Genomic DNA, 14,840 nt, shown 5'->3' with positions numbered 1-14,840 from the left:
TGTCAGAAGCCTTCTGTCTGGGGAGACACCGCTCAACCAGACAGGGGCCCCCTCTGAGCTGTTCCCCAGGAGGTTGGGGTGTCTAGGAGTTTCTTGCAATCAGCCTGTCTTGGTGCGGGTCAGAACGCATCCCCTCTGTGCGTGAGGCCTGGTGGGCTCGGTCTGGATCTTCCTTGTGGAGGTTTTGTAAATTCTCTGTTCTTCTGGGTCCCAGGCCCCTCTTCTGCTCCAGTGACACTGTCCTGCTCAGAATAACGATGACACTTTGCATTTGTAAAGCACTTCCGATTTTCAGAAACACTGTTTTCCTTTTAATTCTGCTTGATTTCCCCTGTAATCCCTGAATTGTTTGGAGCGGGGAGAGGGGGCTCATACTGTACAGGGTTTAGAACTGGAGGGCTGTGCCCAACGTCACACTGAGGACATCCGTTCGACAAGTATTTACTAAAACTCTGCGTGGGTTAGGCACTGTGGGAGCTGACTTGCCTAGGAGCCCCAAAGCCTGGAGACACATTGAGCCCAAGAGCCCAGGGAAGTAGCTGCTTCTTCAGTTGTGTGTGGCCTTTCGGATCTGGACACACATCAGCATCTCTCCAAGCGGAGGCAAGGACCCCAGGGGCTGCTCAAGAGGATTGGGCCACATCATAGAGCCCCTCCTGGGCCAGAGATGGGTTTTGTTCGCTCTCGTTTGTGGTTTTCTCTTAAAAATGAATTGTTTTCCATTCGGTTTGGGGCTTGCCTTGTGAAAGCAGTCGTGCTGGCCAACAGGATCTGCATTCTTACCTGGTCACAGTCGGCGACAGGGAGGGAGCCCTAGGAGAGAAACCGCATGGGGGGGTGGTTTCCCAGTTTGCCCAGTACCCCCACCTCAGTCCACTTCATTCATGGATGTTCCTGCCTGGCTCCTGTGGGCACATGGTCTCCCTCCCCCTGTCCAGATCAGCCCCGTGTCCCTGTGTCCTTCATCGCCTGGCAGGCCCACAGGCAGACCCATGCCAGCCCCAAAGATTATTTCTTGTTTTCCAGAGTTTTCCTCTCTCAACAACCATGAACTTCACGTGCTTTTTGTCTCAGCACATTTTGGAATTCCAGTGGGAGCTCTTGTATACTGAGCACACGTGACGTCCATCCGCTCAAACAGCGATCACATGGGGGAGGCCTGAATGAGCTCCAGGCACCTCTCTGGGCACTGGGGTGTAGCAGCGAGCGAAACCAAGTCCCCACCTCATGGGGCTGACACTCTACGGGGGGAGAAAGACAATAAACTCCACGTCAGATATCTGTACCCACTTTGTCTTGATTTATTGCAATAACGCTGCGTATTGGACACAACCAGTAAAGGCTCCCAAAGGCCACTAAGAAGCAGAGATGTCAGATCTGCTGGCCTTCAAAGCGTGGCTTGGTCCCCCTCTGGTCTGCCACCCTCCCTTTTATGGATTCTGGATAAACTGAGGCCTGGAGGAAGGAAGTGGCCGGCCAAGGTTATGTGCTAAGTCAGACCAGGCTAGAGGTTGGGTCCCCTCCCGGACTTGATCAGTGTTTCTAGCTCTTCACCCCAAGGCCAGCAATGCAGGTTGGGGTTGGGGAGGGGCAAGATAATGCAAAGCAGGAGCCTTAGGGCCCAGGAGGGGAAATGAGAGGCCCAACTGAGCAATGGTTTGGGCCCTTTTACGAGGGAGCCCCTGAGTTCCTTTCTCTGGCCATACTGCCTTCCCAGTATGCTTCAGGAAGGGCATGGCCTTCACCACCACTGTGTTTGGCGGCCTGACGGGGGACGGGCCCCTTATTGAGCAGAGGGCCACAGAGAGGGCTTGGCAGCTGCCTTCCCCGTCTCCCTACCCCCCACCACTCTTCAGCCCTGCTGTGATCCACATCAGATCCCTGGAGAGGGAGCCAGATGGTGGTCCAGCCCAACCGTGAAGGCACCCATGCCTCTACGTGCATGCCCGTCCTAACGTATCCCTCGGGGCCCGGGGCTGGCTGGTTCCAATCGGTGACGGAAGTGTCCACACAGCAGGTTCCAGTGTTCCAAGAGACTTCTTCTTACCTGTTTTCTCACCTGAGCTTCCCAAGGCAGGCACCTTTCTTCCCTTTTTTGCATATAAGGAAACTGAGGCACAAAATGGTTAAGAGACTCACTAAAGGTCACACAGCACAGAACCCAGGTCTTTGCCTCCAAACTCTACATTTTTTTCTACTCTACACTGCCTTTGGCCTCCCTCCGTCTGCTCCTGCCCATAAACCTGTCCCCAAACAGGCCCTCAGTGAGGGCATCTCTCCCTGGGGACCGTTGCTTGCTGAGACAATCATGAGGTGGATATTCTGCATACCGTATCCCCCCCTTTTAAAGACACTGACCTGCTTCTCTCTTCCGATTTTGTTGAATCATTTGTAAGAACACTGCACACCCCCAGGACACTCAAACACTTTGTTAAACATCTCCTAAGAACAAGAACACTCTCCAAAAAACCCACAAGGCTATTATCATATAGAAGACCCAATATTATCAGCCACACACTCCCTATTCAAACTTCTGTAGTTGTCCCTCAAACTGTCCTTTCTAACGTGTGTGTGTGTGAGAGAGAGAGAGAGATCCAGAATCCACTTAAGAATTAGGCCTTGCGTTTTGTGGTCATGCCTCTCCTGCCCCCCGCCCCCACTCCTGTGATCTAGAATAGTCCCGCTGCCTTTGTTTTCATCCCATTGGTATTTTAAAGGGTTTAGGCCAACTGTCTCGTAGAATGTCTCTCCATCGAGATGTTTGTGATTGTTTCCTTAGGACTAGATTCTGGTCCAACATTTTGGCAAGAAATCTCCTTGGGTGATGGGCGTTCTTCTCTGTGCAGGCCATGAGGAGCCGTGGGGATGTTTGCTCGTCAACGAGACCGGGGATGCTATGTCTCATCGCTGGGGTCAGGTGGTTTCCACCAGATCCCTCTGATATGAGGCGGACCTTTTACCCAGGTGATTTGTGATTCCTCTGTGGGGGGATATTTGCAGCCTGGCAATATCTTGCTGCCCAACAAACATTTTACCCAAAACTTCCAGCATCCCCTGATGTCCTTGCCCAAGCTGATTGCAAATGGTGATTTTCTAATTCTGTCATTCCCCGCCTATTTTGTAGTTGGCATTCTTCTATAAGGAAGAGATTCCCCTTCTTCCTTACTCCGCTTGGTATTTCTTTTAATCTTCACGATCCACGCTGCAGGGTAAGAATTGTTACCCCTGCCCTTTTTCTTAAAGATTCTATTTATTTATTTGAGGAAGGGATAGAGCATGAACAGGGGAAGAGGCAGAGGGAGAGGGAGAAGCAGACTCCCTGCTGAGCAGGGAACCCCACGTGGGGCTTGATCACAGCTTCCTGAGCTGAAGTCAGATGCTTAACCAACTGAGCCACCCAGGTGCCCCAAGAATGGTTACCCGCATTTTACAGGTGAGGGGACTCAGGTCTAGGGAGCTTCCGTCATTGTCTGAGTGAGTGGCAGAACCAGGATTCAAATTCAGGGCCTTCCTCATGTTTGAGCTCTCACCCGCTGCCCTCTGGAATCTTCTCAGATTTCTGGGTTTCTTCTCTGATGACTCAGCTCCGAGTGTGGGGCAAGGAGCGGTGCCCTCTCCCAGTGGAGTTCCTAAAGCAGGTGGGAGAGGTCTGTATGTCAGCAGGGGTGGGGTGGGGTGGGGAACAGAGATTTCCTCTCTTGGAAATCATGAGATGGCCTTGTTCCGGCCTCGCAGGCCTGCCTCCCACCTTAAAGGCTGTGCTGTGCTGACAACTCTGTCTTTGCCCCCCTGAGATCCCCACCCCTGCGGTCTGTGTTCTGTTCTCTGCTGGGCTTCTGGCTCTGTGGAGCACAACCATGGTGACCCCAAGTCCCAGAGCTCTGGAGAAGGGCCCAAGGTCAATTATTCTGCCCCATTGACTCTTGAAGACACATGGAATGATCCTGCAAGTCCGATCTCTGGTCACGGAGACATAGTCACTGTCTAGCCAGCAAGCAAGCATTGGCTGTCTAAACCCGGCTCCAGGAGAAAGGCTGTAAAGGCCCAGAGTGGTGACTGGGGCGAGGGACGCGCAGGAGTGAGAGCAGCGGGCTGGGGTCCTCTGCCTACCTACTGGCCTTCCCATTCATTCTCCGCCTTTAGTTTGCTCCCTCTCTCAAATGGGGTCCCTTCCTGCAGCCGCTCGCTCAGCAAACCCGGTGCCAGGCGTGTGCTGGGGTGGCCCGGGTGATGAGGCTGAGTTGCAGGCTTCAGGGAGGTCATGGGCACGGAGACAGGCAAGGGAAGAGGTCACTGGGTGCTAAGCTGTGTGAGAGATGTTTCATGGCACTGGACGTTCGGCGCCCTTCCCAGGTTCTCTCCTTCAGTCCTTCCGGCCACCCTGGGATGTATACAAACACGATGCCCGTTGTACAGATAAGGAAACAGAGGTTCAGAGAGGTTCCCTGCCATGCCCAAAGCCCTACAGTACACTCTAGGGCTGGCCATTGAACAACCCCTTGACGCCTCTTGTCCCAAGAGCAAGGGCACGGCTGGTGCAGAAACCAGGGCGCCAGGGAGAAGGCGGCATCGGGGAAATTGCAAGGGTTCAGTGAGGTTGGTGGTGTCCCCTCGTCCCCTCCCTCTCGCTCAGTCCTCCTTCTTCCCTCTCCCTCTCTCTACTCTCTGCATACCTGCACAGCTGAGGCTGACTGCCTCTAGGGTGTCTGATCCCTTCTCCGCCTACCCCCCGCCCCCCCCACCGGCCCGTCCCTCCTCTAGTCCTCAGGGGCTGTGAGGCCCACATTCCTCCCTGGCTCTCTCCATCCCATTAATGTGTTTACGCTGGAGCGGGCCCAGGGGAGCTGGGCCGGACTCTCCCGCCCCGCCCCCACCGTGCAGAGTGGACTGGTGAGAGGTGGAGGCCGGTCAGAGTCGCAGGAGAACCTGACCCAGAGTCCAAATTCCTGCCCCCGTCTGAACAAGTCCAGGGCGGCCAACGGTAGCCCCCGGGTCCCCGCACCCCTTCCCGCACAGCCCCTCTAGTGGCTGACAGGCCCTAATCTCAGCTGTCTTCATGCAGCCAGCCCTCCGAGCCTGGGGTCACCTGACGCCAACACAGTTTAATTCAGAAGCTGATTTCTGCTTGTTGGCAACATGTCATTTCTGAAATTGCTTTCTCTGCCCAGAGGCGGGAGATGTCAGAGCCGTGCAGGTGTTACAGCCGTGCCCACCCCCCCACTCCCCACCCCCCCAAGTTCAGGAAGGATTAAGGGGCGTGGGGGGGGGCGCACATTAGATCCTCCAGCTCTGCTTCTCATGTTTCCCCAAAGGCCGGGGGCCAGGGATGGGAGATGCTGGGAACAGCCTCAGCTTTCCTCTCCCGCCCAGAGACACAGGCCCAGGATTGGGGAAAGGAAGCTGCTTCTGCCACTGATACTGACAATGTCATCAGGACATTGTTTCGAGCATGTTCTGTGCAGGTGCCAAGCACCTTGCCGACTGCCTCCCATGCATTGTCCTCTTTGAATCGCCAAGACAGCCCTCCAAATTGGTGTTGTCCCTCCCTTACAGCTGAGAGGACTGAGGCTCAGAGAGGTTAGATCACTGACCTGAGGTCACACAGCAAGTATGTGGCAGACCTAGGACTCAGACCCAGTGAGGGCACTGTGCAGCCAGACCAGGATTTGGAGGTCTGGCAAGAGATGGGCCACAGGGGTGGGGAGGGCTTGGGGGCTGACGTCTAGGCTTCCTTCATGGCTTGGCCTAAATACCTTTAGTGAAATTTGCAGGCTCCCCTAACTCCCCCACTCCTGCAACCCATCAAATTGTTGTCTGCCTGCTCATTTACATTTTCTTAACATGTTGCATGTATCTTGACTAGCAAATAGCTCTTAGTATTGACATTCTTGGCTTTATTGGATGAATGAAAAGATGAAAGAACCAATGAATTTGTGAAACTTGCCCTCCCTACTGCTCCCTCCCTAACAGTGTCCTACCCTGGACGCCCTGGCTCGGCACTGGCCATGCTCCCTGTCCTTCTCTCTCCTCCCTTTCCTTCCCCTCGCTCCCTCGGGCCTCACCTTCCCAGTTCCCGGGACCCTTGGCTGTCCCACCATCAGTGACAAGGCCATGCAGAAGCCCAAGCCGGGAGCTTGTCCGAGATTAGAGCTACTTCCTGCAGCCCCAGGCCGGGAAAGAGCTAATCAGCTGGAAAGTAGCCTGCTGGTCTCCTTATAAAGATGGTATGTGGGTCAACCACCCTCCCCAAGGAGGCCCTCATCCTTCCACTCCACCTGCTCCCCCCCAGGTGAGCGTCTCCCGTGCCTCTCCCTCCTGCCATTCAGAGGACCCCTAGCTGTGCATCCTTGACCCCGGGCCTGGGCCAGAGCTAGGACATGGCCAGATTGGCTGGTACAGAGCGCAGAACTGACAGAAAACTGACCTCATCCACCTCGTGCATTTCTTGCATGGGTATCAAACATCTACTTGAGTTAAAAAGCTCTCATAGGGGGCACCTGGGTGGCTCAGTGGGTTAAGCCGCTGCCTTCGGCTCAGGTCATGATCTCAGGGTCCTGGGATCGAGTCCCACATCAGGCTCTCTGCTCAGCGGAGAGCCTGCTTCCTCCTCTCTCTCTCTCTCTCTCTGCCTGCCTCTCTGCCTACTTGTGATCTCTCTCTGTCAAATAAATAAATAAAATCTTCAAAAAAAAAAAAAAAAAAAGCACTCATAGCTAGCACTTCATCTTAGTGTTGACTTAAAGCAGTACCAGTTGGACAGAGTAAGAATAGGGAACACACCAAAGATCCAGAGAACTTCGGACCTAATGGGCTCTTCCCATTTTACAGATGAGGAAACTGAGCCCCAAGGTGAGCAACAGCCTTAATATCCTTGGGATCGGAGTTGGGCAGGCAGCATGGGACCTCCGAAGTGGGGAGACCCTATTTCCTGCTATGTGGCCCTTTCCTTGTGATCATTTTTTGAGGAATACTATTTATGTTCCAATTATAAATTAGGATTTAAAAAAAACGAAATCAGGATCCACTTCCCAAAGGGTGCTTAAATGTCCAAGAAGAAAGGATAGGGAGTCTTTCAAAGTCAGATAAACAGAATTCTAGGTGAGCCAAGCAGCCATGTTAACTTTCTTCTTTGGGCCTCATTCATTAAAACAAACGAACAGGACAGAAAGCTCTATATAGGTAGCCCTAGATGGATATATGATTGATAGGTAGATAGGGGGATAGGTAGCTAAAGGTAAAGAGAGAGAGAGAGAGATTGCATCACAGTACGCCTGTATGTGCCAGGCGCTGTGCCGGGTCTTGGGGATGAAGCAGTTAACGAGGCAGGCAGGGTCCCAGCTCCTAAAGGACAGAAGACAGATAAACAAGTCATCACTGCTCAGCATGATGAAACTGACAACCTTGCTCGCCCCAGGCCAGGCGACTGAACTCGGTGGCTGGGGAACGGCGCTGGGAGAAAGCGAGGAGGCTTTTCCCTATCCTGGACTGTGAACCATGGGAATGCATTTCTCACCCCTGAAAATAAACAAAATAAAAAACAGAATAAAAATAAAGTGTGATGAGTGTTGACAAGGGACGAGTGCAGGGTGCTTAGGGGATGACTGGGGGTGGGGGTGGGGGGCTGGGTAAGCAGGGTGCAGACCTGGCCTCTGGAAGGGAGAGAAGGCTCCTTGGAGGAGGAGGAGAAGCCCAGCTTCAGCCCGCAGCACAGGGAGGCCTCAGAGGTGAGGAGTTTGGAGGGAAGGAGAAGGGAGGTGCTGGCAGGAAGGTTATGGGGTGTGCAGGGTTGCTGGGGGGCTTAGACGGTCATTCTAGAAAGGGTCTTGCATACAGGACATGCTTAACGCACAGCAGTCACTGCTACAATTATCCTCTGATTATCGTAGGCGGGGACAAGTGATGGGGCCTTCATGGGGCCGCAGACCCTACAAGATATTCCCGGTCCTCTGGAGTCTCTTGGTGACGGGCGTTCCTGGGATTTGCTGCCTTTTATCATATGCATGCACCCAGCCCTGGGTGCGGGGAAACAGAGAGAAGGTCCCAGCTGAGGGTGCCTTGTTCTGGGGAGGGGTGCTCGGCTCCTCTAGCCGCGTTTCCCCTCGAACACAGGCCCCAAACAGCCTGGATTTCTGAGGCAGAGGACGGCTGCCTGGGTGCTTTGGTTGCATATCACAGACAAGAACATGCCCAGGTTCAGAAGGGCCGCAGGCCCAGGGCTGCGTGTGGCACAGCGGGGACCCACCAGCATGGCAAGCACAAAGGGTGGCCTAACTCCTTGGCCTCACCCCACCCCATCAGGAACGAGGGACTGTAATTACTCCCCCCATTTTACAGATGAGGACGCCGAGGCATGCAAAGGTTAAGTAACCTCCAAGAGGTCACCTCCGTGAGGTCACATGGTCAGGCTTTGACTGCCCCCAGCCCCAGGCGGCCTCATGGCCTCTTCCGGGCCCTACAGCAGAGCTCCCGTGTCTCAGATTGTCTGTGCGTGTCTGCTTAGCCCATCCCTGCAACAGGAAGAGAACCATTTCCTCCAACTCAGTAAAGCCCACTAAGCACATCGAAAACCTTATTTGTGTTCTGGACTTAGGACCCATGACCACAGCAACAACATTTTTGGAAAAATCTGATTTCCAGGGAGGCCGGATGGCGTGGCATTCACTGCATCTGGACGTGGGATGGGGTAGGGGCGCACAGCTCCCTGAGAGGTGCTCCCTTTGGAGTCAGGGTCTCTGGGGTGTGACAGTCTTAGCCTGACAAGAAGTGACCCTGCTCTGGGGAGGGGGCTCAGCATGTGACCCCGTGGCTGAGGGCCAGTGGGGAAGAGTCCCGACCCCAGGCAAGCTGTGAGCTAGGGAGCCACGAGGAAGCAGTGCTGGGGCCCGTCCCCTCTCTACTCGTCGGGAGAAAGCAGGAGTTACGTAAGCCCACAGCTTCATCGTGGCCTCTGTGGGGTCCAGCCAGCTGTCAGTGGTCATGGTCTCCAGCCCCTGGGTTGACTAGATGGACCCTCAGATTTCTGACTCTTAAAGCTTAATTCAGACCTCTGACCTCTGTGTTCCAGGGCCCCCTTCTCCCTGGCACGCAGGAGACCCCCGTTGGCCGTGCATATGCGGTAGTTACGAGAACATGTCTTTTCTTCCCTTCCAGACCCTGGGCGGAGGAGGTCCACCCAGCCTTCCGTGTGAGGAGTCCGCTCACTTATCCAGGCTCTCAGAACTGCTCTTGGCACACTCAGCTCTAGACCAGCTCTGGCTGCTATGATCATGACCATCACCGCTATTCCTAGAAGACTCTCCCCACCCAGGGTCCTGGGCTACCCCTCTCCTACCACCACTTTGGCCCTGCCTAAGCCTCCATCCCCGAGGCCCTGCCTCATTCCCTTTTGGCGGTGTGTCTCTGTCCCTGGCCCCCCTCCCGTTTTGTCCCCTTCCCTCCCTATCAGCCCACCGCTCCCAAGGCCCTCGGCCAGCTAATCCTGCTACCTGTCAGCTCAGATTAGAGCCAATTACGTTCCTTCATCTCAGCTTAAAATTTTTGTGGTTTCCCAGCTCTGCCTAAAGTGCTCCATGAGGGGCAAGGGCTGCCCAGCTGGAGAAAGCTTCGGGAGAAGGAATGTGGGTCTGTGAATTCCCCAGGTGGGTTCCTGTCTCGGAGATGGGGCTGCAGGAGGCAGGGGGTGGGGGCTGGGGGGCCCTCTATGGGCCGTGAGCAGGAGACCAGGGAACTGGCTGTCTTGGGATCGTGGCCTCATGGTCCTGGGGTAGACTCTCAGTCCAGTGTCCTCCAACAGACAGAGTCCACTGGGGCCTGCATCTTGGGCACTCAGTCGAAGAGGAGGCCCAGAGTTACCAGAATTTGGGGGGAATTTGGGAGGCTCCTGGCCAAAACACAGGGCCAAGCCTCTCTCCTCAGCCCTGATCAGCCCTCCTCTGACCTCCCGTCCAGGGGTCTCACCAGCCACAGGGTTCCACGGGAAGAGACAAGAGTGAGAGCAGGGGGCCAGGAGGGGATTGCGTGCAGTGTGGGGGGCTGCACAAGCAAAGGACCACCTAGGCACGTTCTCCCCACGGCCTGGCAGTGAGTCCCCAAGGACTCGGCAGGCTTCATCTTCCTTAATTTGCATTACAGCCCCCTGAGGTAGGCTCTCCAGTCACACAACTAGGAAGGGGGAAAGCAGGTTTGGTTTCCGGTCCGTCTGTCTCCCTTGCAGAGCCTCTAATGAAGGGTGACAGAGAAGGGGGACCCTGTGGTTTTCAGGGGATCTCCCGGGCAAGTCCCAGACCCTGGCAAAGGTCCTGGGTGCAGAACCCTGACAACCCACATCTGGGTCCTCCCCGCTCTGGGACTCGCGTATCACGTTTTAATCACTGCATCTAACTTTTGCGCAAGACGCTCCCATTTACAAAGCGCCTTCTGTGGCTATTACTCATTTGTTGAACCCCCAGGAGCTCCCTGGGGAGGCTGACGCTTAGTATCTCTTTTTGAAGATGAGGAAACGAAGGCTCAGAGAGGTGAGCCCCTTTCCTGGGTTGCCAGTGGAAGATGGAGAGCCAGAACTCAAAGGGAGGTCTGCGGGGCCCGGGGGTGCAGAGCGGCTGCTGCGTGCTCTGACCTCTCGAAGGGGAGAGTCATCGTTTACCCCATCCTCTGCAGTGTTCCGAGCCATGCTGCCTGCTTCCCGAGAGTGGAGAGGTTTCCGGCAGGTACCCAAGTAGGTGGATCTCATCTGGGCTCCTCTAACCTTCCCCTGCCCCAGTCCCCCATTTCAGTGCGGAGGATGTCAGTTTGTAGAGAGTGTCCTGGAGAAAATGAAATGCCTCCCATATCACCCAGCCCAACAGCCTACGGGCTGCGATGTCATCATCCATGGCCCAGTGTAGCCTTGTCACCTGGTCCTGGTCCTTTTGCATGCTCTAATCGTGAGGGTCAGAGGATCACTCTCTGCAGGGCCTCGGGAACCCCAGAGCTTTCTTGGGGTTCTTCTCCACCCAGAATGGTCTCTCTTCCTAGTGCAAGTTAATGCCAGGCCTCAGAGTTTCAGAGTCCTTCTTTACACTTCTTCCAGGCTGGTCATGTCACAGCCCTGCTTGGAACCGTGGCTGTCATCCCCAGGTGTGCCCCCTCAGCCTTTCCCCACCAGCTCCAGGCCCCGCACTGGTGTCCCAGGCCCTGTGCAGGTGGGTGTCCCATGCCCCAGCCAGCCAAGCCACGTCTACTCTTCCTGCATGCGGCCACATTTTCCCACTTCTGTGGCTCTGCTCATACCAGTCCCACTGAGAAGGCCCTCCTCCCTGGTCCACCTTCCTTACTCCGGCCTCACCTTAAAGACTCAGCGATGGAAACTTCCCACTGCTCCCCAGAGTGAATCACGTCTACCTGGGAGCCTCTACCATCAGACTGTTTTCTCCTTTATGTTCACACTAAGCACCCTGAATGGTGGGCACCCATCCAACCATGTCTGTCTCCTCCAGATCAGACTGTGAGCTCCCTGGTATTAAGGCCTGGCTCTCATCCACCTCCGTTCCTACAAAAATTCTGCCTCTTCTTCCTTCCGTCTTTCCTTCTTCCATCCCTTCCTCCTTCAATGAATGTTTTTTTTTTTTTCCATGAGGGTCAAGGGCTGCCCAGCTGGCAGAAGCATCGGGAGGTCTGAATAATGAATACATGAATAAATTATTATTCACCATGGTGAGAGACGAGAACAGCACCAGATTTTGAGTTGAGCTTGGAAGGCTAAAGAAACCAAACCGGAAATGCTCTGGCTTCTAGAGGCTAGGAGAAGAGAAAGAACCAAGGAGGCTAATTCATCCTCCCCAGCAAGGGCAGGTGTAAGCCTATGTGTCCTCAGAAGAGCCAGACAGTGGACCTCCTGCTCCTCCTGTGGACCTCCTCCTAAGACAAAGATGTCTTAGTGGACATCTTTGTCAGGACACACAATGAGGACGAGCATAGCTGGCTGCCTTGACGCCATCGGCCTACAGTCAGTCTGTCTGTGGCAATCAGCGACCCTCTCCGACTCCTGCTTCTGTTTGTTCTAGTAACTCAAGACCACAATGGTCACCTCCATCCGTTCTTCCTGGCCAGTGAATTGGTTCCCAAGAATTGGAGACTGCTTCAAATGACCGGCATGCTTCCCTATGCTGCCTGTCCATCATCCACACGGCAAACATTCACTGAACACCTAGTGTCTCCGAAACACCGTTGGGTGGCAGTGGCATACTGAAGTCGCCCGGGGCCTCGAGGACTCGAAGCTAATCCCTCCAGTTCCCTTCGTGTAAAGAGGAGACATTGAGAATGCAGTCCACACCTTCAAGGGACTTACAGCCTCAAGGGATTAACCACCTGACAATGTGATTGAGTGGGTCCCTTCCCTTCTCTGGGCCTTAGGCTCCTGCTGGGCGGTAACAGGGAGGTATCAGGCTCTCTGACCTTGAGTCCTTAACGGGACTCACCTAATTCCAAAGTAGGTTCTACGCATAAGGTCACTGGGTTATGCGCAGGTAGGACAGGTGCCAGGAAACCTACCAATTGGATAATTAGGCTTGCCCCGACCCCTCGTCCCTCGAGGGAGCATATGGGCTGGTCCTCAGCTCCCCTCCCCGCAGCAGCGGGCGGAAGTGTCGGGCGCTGCGGGGGTCCCCTGGTGGAATGTGGCTATGGTGGGCGCTGGGTCCGAGGGCTCGGCTGACAGATCTAAGGCTGCCGCCCGCCACCAGCTCTCCATAGGGCGGCCTGCCGGCCTCCCTCCTGTGGAATGACGAGCCCTGCTCACCCCCCCTACCTGGCGTTTAATCTTTAATGCAGCCCCAGCTGCCCTGGGGCAGGACCCATCAACCCACCCGCTCTGATAAAAGCGATAATTAGCTCTTTTTCAACTTTTCACTTCTCCCCCCCTCCACTCTGATGTGTGAGCATTGGGAGAATTCCAGCTAATGGGTCTGCCCTCAGCCAATTCCCCGGCCCATGCAGGCCGGAATGCACGGGGTCATTAGCCGGGCCTCCCGGGCAGGGGCCTGTGCTTGGGACGTGCTTGTCTGCCTGCTCTGGGGTGCCCCAGCCACCCAGGAGAGGGCCCGGCCTCGGCAGAGCGGACCTGCCCAGACCTGCTGGATCCCACTGTCCTCAGTGGTGGCCCCTTCCTGCACCTTCAGAGAGACCCCTGAGAGGTGGCCCGAGGCTCCCACGGGGCCAGACTGAGAGGACAGGAGGCCACCCGTCCCCAGGCATCGCCCCCTGCTTCCAGGGCAGGGAGCCCAGCTCGGGTTCAGCCACCGGTCAGTGTGGAGGCTGCTGGCTGGGATCCCCCCAGTCCCGCCCCATCAGTGACTTGTAATAACTAACTTGTGTGCTGTGCCTGTCCCGTTCAAAGTGCTTCCAGATAACTTAGCTCAGAGGTGGCTGCAGCCCAGGGCTTAACGGTGCAGGCTCAGGGCTACTCCTCGGAACCGGGGATGGAGGCGGCAGGGGAGGATGGGTGCAATTCTGGCTTAGCTCCTTTTCTCTTCCTCTCTGACCGGCTCGGGCCAATGCTCATAATCTTGTTGGCCACCTAGAACCATGGGGCTCCCGTCATTAACACCGCAGGTTGAGAGGCACCCAATTAACCAGAGCTACGGGAGTCTAGAGCTACTGCCTTCAAGGATCAAAAACAGGGTCCGTGATGCCTAAGATCAGAGGTTACCATTTAGCCAATGCCTCCTTCATCTAAAAGCCCAGGGCTACCTTTACCTAGAAACCCAGGGCCATCCACCCTGGTGCTGTTGACCCTTGCAACCATCTAGACCCACAGGACATAGGCACCTAGTACCCAGAATAGCCCACACAGGACTGCTATCAACCAAACCTCAGGGTCATTGCGAGCCAGCAAGTTGAACCACAAAGTTACCGATGTCTTGGACTTGTAGCGGATTGAGAAACTTTGTGGTAAGGTCACACTGACACTTAGCACAGGGCTTCTCTTGGATAGGCTCTGGGTAGGTTTTCCTTTACTGACTCTGCAGCAATAAGATATCACAGAGTCTTCCGGGTGGCTTCTCCCACCACATGAACTTCTTCCACTCACTCAGCTGGGTCCTGAATTCTCACCGCGAACTTTTCAGAGGAAAACAGCTAGTGTGTATCATGGGAGTGAGTTCTGCACACCTAGAATCCATCCCGGAGTGGGGTCTGTTCAACAAGAGGGGGTGTGCGTGCCCTTTGAACAGAGTCTCCTCATTTTCTAGAAAGTTATTTTGAGGAGTAGGATCCAAGGACTTCCTGGAAGAGGCAGCATTAGTTCCTCAGAGACAGAGCAGACCATTATCAGGGACAGGGACTCCCTAAATCACAGGCTCTCCATCCCATCCACCCCAGAGCTAACATTTCTGCATGTTTTTTAGCCTTGGACATGACTGTGACCTTGCTGAGATACCCGACAGGAGACGTGGAAATGGATTCTTCTCTATTTCCCCACCTTCTCCTAGCCAACAAATACACAGCTTCAGAATATCAAAAATGTCCATGAATTTCCAAGCTTTTAACAGTGGAAATCTTAGTAATTTCAATTTTTAGAAAAGGTATCCATTTTCTTTTTTAAAATTTTATTTATTTGAGAGAGAGTGGCAGTAGTGGGGAGAGGGGCAGAGGCAAAGAGAAGCAGACTCCCCACTGAGTGGGCAGCCCCACATGGGGCTCGATCACAAACCCCTGAGATCATGACCTGAGCTGAAGGCAGCTGCTTAACCGACTGAGCCACCCAGGCACCCCCCAAAAGGTATACATTTTCAATAATTCCATGGGACCCTTGGCCTGCTAGCCCAAAGGTTTCCACTGCCAAGTTCAAGAGTCCCCCAGGAAGT

The 14,840-nt window shown here is 54.7% G+C and overlaps 1 long non-coding RNA gene across 1 annotated transcript; it reads left to right on the top strand.

Moving 5' to 3' along the window:
• The first annotated feature begins 9,808 nt into the window (after positions 1-9,808).
• LOC116577859 lies at positions 9,809-14,565 on the top strand. The gene is made up of 3 exons (XR_004280639.1): positions 9,809-10,714; positions 11,069-11,115; positions 11,615-14,565. It is a non-coding gene; the product is annotated as an uncharacterized LOC116577859 (long non-coding RNA).
• Positions 14,566-14,840: the final 275 nt, after the last annotated feature.

The sequence above is a fragment of the Mustela erminea genome, chromosome 18 (genome assembly GCF_009829155.1).
Source record: "Mustela erminea isolate mMusErm1 chromosome 18, mMusErm1.Pri, whole genome shotgun sequence".
Classification (NCBI taxonomy): Eukaryota; Metazoa; Chordata; class Mammalia; order Carnivora; family Mustelidae; genus Mustela; species Mustela erminea.
This window is presented reverse-complemented; position numbering and strand designations above follow the sequence as displayed.